This window comes from Notolepis coatsorum, assembly GCF_963971535.1.
Source record: "Notolepis coatsorum genome assembly, chromosome: 4".
NCBI lineage: Eukaryota > Metazoa > Chordata > Actinopteri > Aulopiformes > Paralepididae > Notolepis > Notolepis coatsorum.
The window spans coordinates 101,891,969-101,907,403 of record NC_140168.1 but is presented as its reverse complement, the minus strand read 5'-3'; positions in this window follow the sequence as shown (position 1 = coordinate 101,907,403).

Genomic DNA, 15,435 nt, shown 5'->3' with positions numbered 1-15,435 from the left:
ATCGGAAAGAAAACGACCCCCGCTCCCCCGGCTTTGTGAAGAAACAAGGTCATGTGTTTACCTTAGTGCTGTCAGGCGATTAAAAACTGTAATCTAATTAATTACAGGATTTGTAATTAATTAATCGAATTAATTGCATTTTAATCGCATAACCATTTTATGCCTGATATTCTATATTCTATAATCATATTTCAAATTGCATGTGTCCAGATGGCAGAATTCAGTACTGTATCTACAAAACCTTCTGTTTAATCATCTTCCATCTATTAATTTGCTTAGATTGTTCAGGTCTGGTCAATTTGAGCATGGTGTTATTCACAGTCAAAGATAAAAATCTTTTTATTGATATTCTCATTTGGTTCATTACAATTTACTCAAAATAAAATGTTCATTCAATCAATCACCGTGCAGATTGATTGGTTGAATGAAAATGTTATTAACGGATTGCAGAATGGGTACAATACAGTACGGCTCAATACACACAATTGTTAAGGGGATGCAGACCAGAGAAAGACTTTCGTCTTGTTTACATCAGGGTCCCCCATTTTCAATTCATAATGAATTGTAAGTAAGGGTGCAACTTGCACCGTGCAATCCATTCTTTGTGGATCTAGCCCACAGTAGTTCTGACACTGGGAATACATTCCCTGAGATCCATAGATGTCCCTAGAATCCCTAGTATCGCTGTTACATCACGCCCACCGCAGAGTTAAGCTGAATACCGCATCACAGCTGTTTAGCCCAGCACCAGCCAGGTCCCGACGTTAGCTCTCAGAACGATAGCCACGTTAGTTAGCCCAGCACCAGCCAGGTCCCGACGTTAGCTCTCAGAACGATAGCCACGTTAGTTAGCCCAGCACCAGCCAGGTCCCGACGTTAGCTCTCAGAACGATAGCCACGTTAGTTAGCCCAGCACCAGCCAGGTCCCGACGTTCGGGGGGGATCCGGACACCGGTCGGGACAGAGCCCTGGGTACTACAGGTATTCACTCTTGGTCGACGGGAAGGGGAGAGGCGCGCGCCTCAGCTCCTCAACAGACCCGTCCACCGTCTACCTCGAGTGAGCCTCACGTTGTACCTCACTGCAAGCGTCAATAAACAGTGTTCAGTAGCCTATGTTGTCTGTGTTTCACTTTCAATAACGAATGCGTGCTTGCCGAATCCCAAACAATATTCATGCTGCAAAGTCATCCTCTAAAGATAGACATTTAGACTAGAGGCAGGCTATATGCTATAAAGAATAGACTACAAAAAATAAAATAAAAAAATGCATTCCAATTTAAAAACCGCAGCGGTTTCAATAGCTTTGCAAATTTGTGCGGTAAGGAAAAAATCAATACCGCGGCAGCCCTAGTGTGTTGTCCATGTCAGGTCCTCTGTGATGTGGACTCCCAGGTACTTAAAACTGCTCACACTGTCCACGATAGCCCCATTAATCCACAGTGGCGTGTGTCCCCTGCTGTATTCTCCTAAAATCCATGATCAGATCAGAGTGCCAGGACATTAACCTCCTCCCAGTAGGCCTTCTCTTTGTTGTTCGAGATCATACCCACTTAGGGCGGGATCCACAAAGGGTTTGCACTGCTTTTTCTGACTCAAAGCTGGTGCATATAGATCTGAAACTCAGTTTGCTATCCACAGACGACGCGCAACGGGTGAAATGAGGTGGTAACGGCGTTCCGTCAGCACTGCGTCCGGTGCAATTGGCGCGTATTTAAATGACGTAATATGGGCGGAACATGTCCCCTTTCTATGCAAATGAGCCTCTTTCAAAAAATGCTCTCAATCCACAAAGCCCGGCGCCAATTCCACCGAGCAGTTAATGCTACGCACCTACCGTCTTCACAGACAAGGTGGTAACTAAGTGCACAGCCCTAAACGCTATGGCTGTGTTCACATCTGAAAGTCCATGGATAGTCCGGACTTTCTGCTGGACCAAATGTGAGAATGATACATTGTTTGATTTTGGTTTGCGTTCACACTGCCCTTTTTTGAACTAACCTAATTTGTAAACAAAGGACATGCAGTCGCCAAGTCGTTCATTCTATTGGACAGATCATTTTCGGGAAAATCCTGCTTGCACACACACACTCTCACACACTCGCTCTCTCATGCTTGCTCGCACACTCTCTCTGTCGCTCGCACACTCTCATTCACACTCACTTCCAAAAACCCTGCGCTTCCCAGATTAGGTACTATATAAAGTTTGATTACGTTCACACCAACAGCAAACCGCACCATGCTCCACTTTGAAAGGGGCCGAGTCCCAACTTTAATCAACAGTATTATCGCGTTCATACAGGTTGTTTAAACAAGTGAAGATCCTCCGAGCTCTCTCTCTGCCTCTCTCAGCGCTGTCAGGTGCAGATACCGCAAGCAAACCCTGCGCAGTTGAGGGTGCAATTCCCACCTCGCAATCCATTCTTAGTGGATCCCGCCCTTAGACTTGCATTGTGAGAAATGAGTCTTTTGAAGCCATCAGAACATTACCTTCCAAGGGTTCTTTAGCTGCTCCTCCAACATATTTATTTTTACTTTTAATTATCTTTATTAACATTTTCAGCTTTTTCTGGCCACGCAGGACCGATAGAGGAGAGAGGGAGAACGGGAGGAGAGGTAGGGAAGACATGCAGCAAATGGTCGCCGGGACTCGGAAACGAACCCGGGACAACCGATTCGCAACTCGGCACGCTATGTGGTGTGCTACTGGAGCGCCCCCTCCAACATATTTCTGAAGGAAGAACAATCTTTCTGTGGTTGGAATATTTTTCCTCTCAATTAGTGTCTGGAAGGACAACTTCCAATGATTACACTTGAGTGGATCTCCACTAAAGATTGTAGGCTCTGGAATGGGTACCTGTTTGCTGGCTGGGGATCTGGGGAGGAGAAGGAGTACAACGAAACGAATCGGAGCCCTTATCCCGCTGGTGTTGGGGGAGGAGTGACCGAAGAGCGAGCTAGACACAGCTAGACGGCGACGTTTTTTTAGGGCGTGCTTATCTAATGTAGCCGATCCCTCGGCCACCAAGGCTGTCGGCCTTGCGATCACCTGTTTTCTTTGTGTCCAGGGTACCTCAGGCGGGGGAAACATGGCCACAGCTGCTGGCGAGGCCGCGCCCTCACCTCTGGCTGCACGGTGTGAGGCGGTGTGGGGCCTAGGTCAAATACCGCCCGCGCTCCTGCGGAAAGATCAAAGTCCCTCTGCGGAGAGGGGAGCCCTGAGGAGGGAAAAAACTTCTCTCCTCCTCAAGGGGAGACTGATCCAACCAAGATGTCTGTAAACAAGCGTTGACAGCATCCTAGCCCTCCCTACGGTTATAGCTTGCGGCTAGGTCAAAAGCTAATAACCTCAAAACCTTGTGAGATGTTTCGACGTCGGCTGGCCCTAAGGCCCCACCACCCGACACCATTTTTGACAGAAAAAACAGCAATTCGAACAATGTTGCTAGTCGCTGCTAATTATATACCGTGGCGGTATAGGCTTAACAGCCCACCTGCCGGGCCGACTCGCCTCATGGCGTTGGCCGGGCGGGACACCGCTCCACCATGTCAGAGGCAGAGGACTGATGCCACCTGCTTCACAAGCACGGAGCACCAGTGGTGGCTGCAACAAAAGACTACTAATAGTGAAGCACTGCCTCACTAGTAGGAATGCAGCAACCTCCACTGTGGTGTGCACCCATGAAGGGGTAAATGAATAAATGAACGAAAACTCCACTAACACACTGCAGAATGGGCTAGCCCATACACACAAATGTTAAGGGGATGCAGACCAGAGAAAAACACCAGTCCACACAATTCATAGATTCACAAAAAGCACACCAGCCCTAGGCCTCAGCCCATCCACCCATGAAATGGTAAACAAGCCCCCGTCAAAACTCCCAACATTAGACACAGATTGTCCGTCAGCATGAATGGTTAAGAGGAGGGAAGACCTTTTAGTAAAGACAGCCCTCGGCAGGGAACAAGAACGGAGACCCAGCATTGTAGCATTAGCATTAGCCATGCGCACTAGGATAGCCAGGAAAACACCCAAAACAGAGTCATGACGACCATGTTTTCCCAAATATCTTGCCCCTCATGCCAATAGACAACTCGGCTGTCTCACGGGACAACGAGCAGTATCACAAATGCTAGCATTAATGCCTGGCAGCGCAGGCCCTACCTGTGCGCGACCTAGCCCGACGTCCCTCGAGCCGCTGTCACGAGACGAGGAAACCCTAGGACAGGCCCGATGCGCTGTTAGGATGTGCCGAGAAGATTCCAGGGGCTGGTGAATCTTCGGCGAAAACCCAACATTGTAATTTCTCTCAGCATATAACAACTAGTTCATGGAGTGCACTGCAGCGTCCATGTTGGAAACAAAAAAAGAGGAAGGTAGAGTGTGACCATGTCCGGCGTCTTATATGAGGATGCTGGGGCGTGGCCTGGTCGCTTAATCATTTTAGGCAACCAGCTTGCGCCTAGCCACGCCCCCGCGGCGACGCGGCAGCGGCAGAGCGGAGCGGCTGCCGTGGCATTATGCAGCTGTAATCTCCCCTCTTTTAACATCGACGGTTAGCTCAACTGGTTCGCCGCCTTGCTGTGGATCCTGCGGTGCGTTTGTGACAAGTTCGAATCACTTCAATTTTTTTCTTTTCTTTTTTTAACGTGCATTCTTTCGCCGGTTAAGTTTAGGCATTCTTTCGGAGTTGGTTAATGGTGAAAATGGTCAATAACGCTGGCTCCAAAACAACACTCCCAGACATACCCCAGCGAAGGTAATGAAAAATTCACTAAAAACCTAGCAATAGGAAAAAAGCACCACAGGCAATGTGGAGGAGAGATTCAAGATTCAAGAGATTTATTTGTCACGTACATACACTAGACATGTAGTGAAATGAAGGTGGCCATGCCCGCCTCGATTGTGCAGAAATACAAAAAATAAAATAGAATAGATAATAAAATAGATTATTTCAAGAACTTTGGAACCCACTCTGTACTCGACTGGAAACTCATAATGTAGTCCTATAAATGTGTCATATCTAATATAACAGACGTGGAGTTTTAGCAGATTAGATTAGCTGATCTGTTGAGGCTCTTTGTCTGCGTATAAGTGCCTGGTTGCCTGCGCATGGCTGTCAAACCCTGCCCCCACAGGGTCGGGTCTGGGAAAGGGAGCTGAACACGCAGCGGCCCGGACCCTTCTCTGTCGGAGTAGCCATCGATAAGCGGGTGTGAGCAACTGGGTGCTACAAAATGTCACTGTTTACAATACCGACATTTGCACTTTTATTCCTTATTACTTATTTACTTATGATTTACCTACTGTCCCTTTATTTTTATTTTTATTTTTATTATTATTATTTTCTTTTTTTGTTGTTTAATTGTTTATTTGTGTGCCTGTATGCGCGTGTACGTGTGTGTATGTCCCAGTGTGTGTGAGTGTGAGTGAGAGATGGGAGAATGGATTGAGTGGGGAGCACAAGGAAAATTGTTAAAAATTGTTCATGAGAGTGACACTGAACATTCTGTAGATCTGTCGATTGAATGTGAAACCTCATGAATAATAAAAAGATTTAAAACAAAAGATAATAAAATAGACATGCTAAAAGTAATAATAATAAAATACAATACAATGCTAAGCTTAACCGCCAGCAGCAGGGGGCGCTGATACCCCATTCATCGCCAGGTCTTTATTCAATGGATATAGTTTTAGACTGACATTTGCGAGTGCTTAAAATATATCTTATATTATATCTATGGGTCTAATTATACCGTCGAGTCAGTGAGTTGCTTCTAGTCAACATGCCCGAGACAGATTGTTTTTTCATCCGTACATTTTCGTTTTATACCGCCTTGAATAGAGTATGGTTTGGGTGTTTTTCAGTAATTCCAGGAAAAAGGCGAGAAAAAGGCATTTGACTGTAATCCAGTCATCACGTTGTAATTTTTCGGCTGATTATCTAATCATCCTGAAATCAACGCTAGATTATCATTATTATGTCTCCTCGTCCATACATGAAATGACGGTCGTAGCGTGGCGCTCCCCCCCCCCCCCCCCCACCGCAGCCAATGGTAAACAGCCATACACGGTCCACACAGATAGCTGTGATTGCGGTAGAAATAAATGTCAGATCAACAATCAAATGTATATATAATGTTCTTACCTTGTATCTGATGTAATGCAAAAGAGATAATCCAAATATCTGATCACAATTCCAAATAATGCTCATGGAGGTCCGCACCACACTACCGACCGTTTCACAATGACGGGCGGGCGGAGTTACTGTTCGATGCCATCGTTGTATTGAACTGGCTTGCCTGAGTATTTAAACCCCGCCCACACGGCTCAGATCGGCTCCTACAACACAACAGCCCATTTTCAATGAGATGCAATAGCTCCGCCTGGCAGTAGAGGGCGGTGTTGACCGTCTGCCAGCTCAGACAGGCTCTGAGGGTATACCAGAGGCTGCAGCTATGAATTATGAATAGATATAGCGAAAAAACTAAATAACGATCCCAAAAACGAGTAAACTCGTTTCTGGCGCTGAACGCATGGCGGGCAATAACGAGTAAAGTCGTTCTTGGCGCAGAAACGATTAAGAATTAAGGTAAAGTACTACATACAATAATATATATATTTTTTTATTCTCTTTTTCTCAGCCTGATTTTCTATGCTTTTCCTCCCATCCCAATTTAGTCGTTTATGGCAATTCCCCCCCTCCCCTACCTGGTCGTTGTGCGCATGTTCCCCCTACTGGTCGGCACAAGGGAACCCTGAAGTCTACCACATGCTTCCTCCGACACATGCGGAGACAGCCAGTGGCTCTCTTTTCACCTGGCAGCGAGGACTCATTGGTGAAGTGTAACGTGTGGGAGGTCACGCTGCCTTCACCACTTCCTGCCTTTCGCTGAGCAGGCGCCCAGACCTGACCTGTAGGTGTCGCTGTCCACAACGCCAGATTACCACCCACTGCTTCCCTCCCGCTAACTCAGCCAAACGAGTTAGTATGACGATCGGCCCAAGCCGCAGGCAATGCTGACTCCGGGAGTCGAGACCGCAGCCTCTTGCATTGGTGACAAGCGCAATCTCCGCTACGCCACCCGACCGCCCTACCACATACAATAATTATACTAATGTACAGTTATGTTTCTTAAAGTGACATTTTTTGTAGTGTGTCAGAGAGTGCAGGTAAGGATGTGTGTGTGTGGAGAGGTCAGTGTTCTGATGGCCTGGGGGAAGAAGCTGAGTCTGAGTCTCTCTGTTCTTTCTGCATGTATGTGGAGGTGCTTGCCTGACTGCAACAGCTTGAACAGGCTATTGTTGGGGTGGTGAGGGTCCTTCATTATTCTGCAGGCTCTGGATTTGCACCTCCTGTTGTATAAGTCCTGCAGGGGTGTATTACAGTCATATTACAACTTAACTGAATGCACACGTGTGCATGTGTGTGGACTACTGGTACTATTACAGGTATTGAAATGAACAATGCAAATTCCTTATACAAAAAAATAAACTTAACGTTAGCCTAGCTCGAGGCTAACGTTATAACCGAACAATACACACATGCCCCGAATCGTGGAGGTCGTACCGAACGGCGTACGGTTAGAATGTGTACCGTTCCACCCCTACTTCCAAGGTTTTTTTAGCTGCTCCTCCAACATATTTCTGAAGGAAGAACAATCTTTCTGTGGTTGGAATATTTTTCCTCTCAATTATTGTCTGGAAGGACAACTTCCAATTATTAAACTTGAGTGGATCCCACTAAAGATTGTAGGCTCTGGAATGGGTACCTGTTTGCTGGCTGTGGATCTGGGGAGGAGGAGGAGTACACCTGTGACCCCTGTTTCCATCAGGGGGGTCGATGTGGACATGGTTGAGGACTACAAATACCTCAGAGTCCACATCGACAACAAACTGAACGGGTCAAAACATGTAGAGGCACTGTACAAGAAGGGCCAGAGCCGACTCTACTTCCTCAGAAGGCTGAGATCCTTCAACGTCTGTACAAGGATCAGTGTCAGTGGTGGTGGGCGCCTTCTTTTACGCTGTAGCCTGCTGGGGCAGCAGACTGAGAGCGGGGGATGCAAACAGGCTGGATAAGCTGGTCAGGAAGCGTGATATTAAAGGCAACCAACTTGTGTTCAGCGTTTCTCAGATTGGCCACACGGCCACGTGACCGCCCTAGCACACGCCCTTATCCGCGCTGTGTGTTGTCAGTAACAGAGAGAGACGCGGCAGAGAGTGACCGCGGCCGCGCATTCGCATGAGGCTCCCCCAGGTGCTCTGAGAGGTGCTTGAGAGGTGCTCGTTGGTGAATGCCTCGTTGTGTTTGCCTTGTTGGTTAATGCCCGTTGTTGTTGGTTAATGCCATCGTTATTGCCGCATCACTTAACGCCATAACTAACTGCTAGTGCTGTCAAACGATTAAAATATTTAACTCGATTAATCACATGATTGTCCATAGTTAACTCGCGATTAATCGCAAATTAATCGCATTTAATTTTTTTTTACCTTAAACGGATCTTTTTCAAGTTCCAAGTTTTAATACTCTTATCAACATGCGAGTCAACAAATGCTTGCTTTATGCAGCCATTTAACACAAAAGGATGACCCTCATGCATTGCAAATTTGCATCAAATTCAAAACAGAGTGATGCACAAAATAACTTAAAAGAAAATAATAATTTAAAACGATGAATAAAGTGTGCATGAAATAACAGGGGAAAGAAAACGTTAGGAACTTGTTACATTCACCCACACAAGGGCTGATTAATCACACACCCCCCTCTCTCCCTCACACTCTCCCAGCTCTCTTTCTCTCTTGCCCCTTCCTCATCTCTCTCACCCCCCTCTCTCTCTATCTCACACACACACACACACACTTCAGAAACAAACATAGTATCAATGAGAGCATCAATAATACACCTGAGTGATGTCTAGTAAAAAAAAAAAAAAATTTAGTTAATCTTGAGTTAAAAAAATTAGTGGCATTAATAGAATCGGGAGTTAACGCGTTAATATCGCGTTAACTTTGACAGCCTTACTAACTGCCTAACTAACTAACTATTTCGCGATGGACCCTGCCGCCAACGTGCAAGCTTTTGTGCCAGCACAGAGCAATTCTCATGTTTCATTGATTAACACCATTACCTGCTGTGCTGTAGGCGCAAGCAGAGGTACAGTAGGTGTAGGTTACATGTTTCATTGATTAACGCCATTACCTGCTGTGCTGTAGGCGCAAGCAGAGGTACAGTAAGGTACATAATTGTAAGTAGGTGAATTCTACACATCTGACAATGCCATCTGACAATATCATAATGATGTGTTTTCTATATTATATCCACAATCATTCATCTAAAAAATTGTATGGGCGTAAATACATGTTAAGATATTCAAAATCGTCACAGCAGTATAGTTTGTTTATACTTCAGAAGTGATGTACAGTGACGAGTGAATCTGGTAGTTGGTTGTTAAAAACGCGAAACATAATAACGTTACGCTTTCTAGTTCAGTCAGCTAGTTTGTTTATACTTCAGAAGTGATGTACAGTGACGAGTGAATCTGCCTCAACATTATGCTCCGTGCATTTCATAATCAGTCAGCGTTAAAAACGCGAAACATAATAACCTAGTTTGTTTATACTTCAGAAGTGATGTACAGTGACGCGTGAATCTGCCTCAACATTATGCTCCGCGCATTTCATAATCAGTCAGCAGCCTGCGTCCTCCACTGCTGCCGCTTGCTCCTTGGATTTCATTTGGGACGTGGGGCGGCTGCCGCTTGCCTGCCGCGTGGGGGCGGGGGGTCGCGGCCAATCAGAGAAAAGCTGAACACAAGTTGGTTGCCTTTAATCACGCGGTCAGGAAGGAAGCTCCACGCCATCAGGGACAACCCCTCCCACCCACTACACACAAACTTGGCTGACAGAAGGAGCACGTTCAGTGCTAGACTAAGACTCCCAAGATGTAGCACTGAACGGCACAGGAAGTCCTTCATTCCGACAGCAATCAGACTTTACAATGCATCACTGCCTCACTGAGCACAGGATGACAGTTACCATCTTCCTGGACTTTTACTTTTAAAACAACATTGTTCAATATTACACTTACTGTAGATTTCTGTATATTTTTACTGTATATTTTATATTAGAATGTATATACATAACATAGGAAATGTAAATCCCACACTGTATGTTATTATTATTATTTTATTCTCAAGTCCAAAGCAGACGGCGGGCGAGCGACGTCCCCTGGCGATGCGATCGGCTGTTGCTCAACGACAATCGCTTAGCACCCCACACCAGACATGACCGTTCAGGTCCATTAAACCGGTCCGTGGCCGTCAGATAGACTCATTGGTTGCATGTAATGTAGGATAGACCGGCCCATCAGTCTATCCTACATTACGCTTGTGACTGAGACAGACTTTCAGAACCTTCATTTGGGAGAAATAAATAATACGTTTAATAATAAGTAAGACAACGGATAAGTTTAACGAATTCCATATAAATCGATAGTTTATTAGGGAGCTGCCACACCTCCGTAAAAATAATGCCAACATTAAACCGGTCCGTGGCCATCAGATAGACTCATTGGTTGCGCGTAATATAGGATAGACCGGTCTATCGAGAGAGAGAGATAGACCGGTCTATCGAGAGAGATAGAGAAAGACCGGTCTATCCAGAGAGAGATAGAGAAAGCCCGGTCTATCCAGAGAGAGATAGAGAAAGACCGGTCTATCCAGAGAGAGATAGACCGGTCTATAGAGAGAGAGAGCACAACTAATTGACTGCCTTAAATTAGCACACACATCCCATCTCCAACTAATGTTATTTATTTAAATAGTTCCTGTTAATTAATCATTAACATAAGTAGCATGGTAATAATACGTAGGTTATTGATAGTATAGAGAGAGTATAGCCGAGGGGCGCCGGCGATCACTGTGGAAAAAAGCGCCCCCTGTCGTCTCCCAGATGACATAAGTGATTTTGGAATGGACTCAATGAAAATTGTAACTGAGGGGTACAATTCCCTGACTGTATTGATAAGTATGGTATCATTAAACCACTACCGCTTTATGTACTTTAACTACTGGCCACACAGTACATGATATAGATATGATGAACACTTTCCCACCTGATGAAACCAAGTCCACACAAATGTATCCGTCGAATCTTTAATATATAGCAAAGGGTATATACAACGTTCACGTAATGACATTTATGATTTGAATGCACTTGTAAGGCAAATGAGTATTCGTAGGCAAATCAACATTGAATGTCCAATCTCTGGTTACGCAGGAAGCAAGTATACAACCTGGTTCTTTAGGGAACTATAGCGATGGTACTTAATGATTATAGCTGGATACACTAAAGGGGGTCCCGCTGGTTGTAAGTCAGTAAGGGGGGGGGGGTTAGGAGAGCCGCTGGCGATATCCCATCTGGCCAACGATTTCTTGGGAGAATTCAGAGTGCTGAACACGGTGCCCACAGAACCTTGGTCCACAGATGAATACAGTTGGGCCCTCTTGTAGACGGTAGCTGCCGGTCCACAACGAAGAGACGTGAGGCGACCTCACTCGGGTTAGAGCGCCGTCTCACCTGGACTCCTCTCGGGGGTAGTTCCAACACTTACCAGTGTTGGCTGTTATCCATGGCATAATCAAAGCACCCAAAGCAAGTAGATAATCCAAGCCGTGTAGGGCTCGCCGTCGTCCGGGTAAGGTAATCCAATGTGCAGGTCCACTCGTCCTTGCCCAGAACTCCTCGGATGAAAGCACCACACGTGGTCTGCCCAGCCTGGTTAAGACTCTAGATAACGCGAGGAAAACGATGGGGGTACTGCTCACTTTATAACTCTAACCGAACGATGCACCATACATAATAGACTATTATTAACTTAATAGAAATACGTCCCACTCGACGGTATAGTGCCAAACTATGACAATTCAACTATTAATCCACACGATGTCTCAATGCCATTCTGAGGCCAAGTTGACCATACTGCACCACACGTGTATCGTGGGTGAGGCTTAACGTCTTGCCACTAGGTTGGAGGGTAAAGAACTAAGGGCTAAGGGAAGTTCTACTTTACTTGCGCCATATATATATGCGCTGTGAACAAATAGTACCATTCGTATTTCGGCAGACGTATTCCTACGCGGAACCGGGGCTAGTAACGACATGTTCGTCGGCACGATTGAACTTGAACCAAGGGGCTTGGCTGCTGGCGCCAAGTTCTTGTCCAATGAGAGAATGAAACTATTATGGGCTGTTAGTAGACCAAAGGGATATTCAGTGTATATGTACAAGGAATATACAAGGGATATCAAACGATATACAAATACTATTAAATATATATCCATAAATAAATATATATATTCGGTTTAATCTGATCCTTCACAACAAAAATGAATGGGGAAAAAAATCCGGTACTCCACATTTTCCAGTTCACTGATCCAGCCGGGGTTACTAGAGTTCATTCTGGAGCCTCAGATCCCCGCGGATCATGGAGTTCTACTGTATCGCGTTGGATCCATACACGTATCGATTTTTTCGAATGGTGATCAGGAATTGGAATATACCAGTTGGATACCATCTGATGTCAGGTAAGGACTCTATGTTATCAGTGGTAGGATAATCAGAGTAAGTTTGATTAAGTTATAAGCTGTTTTGTGAAATGTCTTCTTTCGGTTTCACTGTAAAAGTCCGTGAGGAAATCAACGGAGCGATTATCAGTGCACGGCCGTAATGTGCGTGCGTGCACGTATAATATTGATCATCTAGCGTTTATTTGAAAACGATTCATAAAAAGGCCGACGAATATCAACGTTGTGGAATATTCCACTAAAAGACGATTTTCATAGAATGCTCCAGAATGAGCTGTTTTTTATATCAAAACGGGGGCTTTTCTAACTGCTCTGAAACGGCAACGACGCGATAAAAAAACAATCTGCCTTCACAGCACTGACTGGAAAATAGTCTTTGATAATGCGATGGGCAGATTAGACACATAATAATTTAATTTAATTTAAAACATAGATTAGGCGATATTAACGTTAACATTGGCGCCGATGGTGGCATTCAAGCGGTAAAACGGAAAACCAGGCGTGGCGCTGAAAGTGTTAAGAGAGCAGCCTCCCTTTTTATCTCCCTTTTTATCCTTCGTTCAGTTTCTTCTTTTTCACCCTGAAGACAGCGAGTTAATGCAGCTGCTTCTTGTTCTGCTACTATCTGCTTATTTTCAGCTTCAAGTCTGCAGTTGTGCTTGTTGGTGATCTTGCTCCATTATCTTCAATACAGCTTGCGTAGCCACGTACTCTGCACTGCAGCAGCTTCTTGTCTTTTGACTGAGGATACATTAGAGCAGGGGTCAGCAACCTTTTTGACATGGAGTGCCTGTTTGAAATATAGTTGTAACTAGTGTGCCTCAACAATATTCCATGCATCGTAAATTATTTTTCTCATAATCAGGTATTTTTAATGATAATTTTTACATTATTACATCATTATTGTTATTGTTATTATTAACAATATTATTATGATGGTTGTATCAACCCTAAATCTGAGTTGGGGGGGGGGGGGGGGGGGAATGCAATGCAGACAAACAGCTGCATACAGTGCGACCATTTCACTCACATTTGCCCATTCATTTTTGGACACATCACACACCATCGGTGTGTGTACTGTACGTGTGCTGTCATAGCTCCACCTACAGGCCTAATGGAGAACACCAGGAGAACACCAGGATGTGAATGGAGGGTGAATGTGAGGTATATCGTGTAAATAAGTTTTGATTGATCGCAAGACTACACTGTAAAAAAATAATAATAATAAGTTACCAGAACTTAAAAATATTGAGTTCAGTTACTGTGCATTAAGGTTTTCAGTTTTCAATCCATAATAAGTTAACAGAAAAATAAGTACACAACCACATTATTTCAACCTAATAAAACTATGTTTATTGTCATTCTTTTAAGAACACAAGTTGACTTGGTAATACTCACATTTTGAGTAAAAAATTGCTTTTAACATGTGCAATGTTCAATGAAATAGAAAAATAAATAATAAAATTTGTTGATTAATCCCACTGGTCACAATGGTGACGTAATAATGTTTTTGTTATAAGGCTCTGCAAATGTTACTGTAGCAATGTATTTCCAGCTAAATTGAAATAATAAACAAATAAAGGGTCTCAATTAAATATGTGGTAGTAAAAATAACCTGTGGGAGGATTTCAACAAGATAAATGCGACAACAGTGCAAAATATTTCACTAATATTTCAGAGCAAAAAAAAAATATGTATATATATACAGGGGGCAGCAGTAAAAAAAAGAAAAAAAAATATATATATATATATTATTTTTTTTTTGTTTACTGCTGCCCCCTGTGCCTATGCAAATGCCCCCGCGTGCCTATGCAGGCACGCGTGCCTAGGGTTGCCTACCCCTGCATTAGAGTGAAAATAAGTAGACTTAGAGCGCTTAGAGCCTGGAGGTCTAGCACTGGAAATTGGGGCGACGGTGGCTCATGAGGTAGAGCAGTCGTCTAGTAATCCGGAGGTTTCCGGTTCGATTCCCGCTCCTCCCGGGCAGCGTGTCTATGTGTCCTTGAGCAAGACACTTAACCCTTAATGGCTCCCAATGAGCAGGTTGGCACCTTGCATGGTTGCCTCCGCCATCGGTGTGTGAATGTGTGAGTGAATGGGTCAAATGTGAGGAACAAATTGTAAAGCACTTTGGATAAAAGCGCTATATAAATGCAGCCATTTACCATTTATTTGAAGATGCAAACACAGGCGTCATATGAGCTCCTCTAAGGTTCCTTAACACAGAGCAGCATCAGGTCATATGAGCTCCTCTAAGGTTCCTTAACACAGAGCAGCATCAGACCATACGAGCTCCTCTAAGGTTCCTTAACACAGAGCAGCATCAGGCCATATGAGCTCCTCTAAGGTTCCTTAACACAGAGCAGCATCAGGCCATATGAGCTCCTCTAAGGTTCCTTAACACACAGCAGCATCAGGCCATATGAGCTCCTCTAAGGTTCCTTAACACAGAACAGCATCAGGCCATATGAGCTCCTCTAAGGTTCCTTAACACAGAACAGCGTCAGGTCATACGAGCTCCTCTAAGGTTCCTTAACACAGAGCAGCGTCAGACCATATGAGCTCCTCTAAGGTTCCTTAACACAGAGCAGCGTCAGGTCATACGAGCTCCTCTAAGGTTCCTTAACACAGATCAGCGTCAGACCATATGAGCTCCTCTAAGGTTCCTTAACACAGATCAGCGTCAGGCCATATGAGCTCCTCTAAGGTTCCTTAACACAGAGCAGCATCAGGTCATACGAGCTCCTCTAAGGTTCCTTAACTTTTTGAGTGCCAACGACGAGATTAGTGGTGCTAACTCGCCATGCTTTGAGTGCCAATGACGAGTTTTCTCGTTTTTTAATCGTTA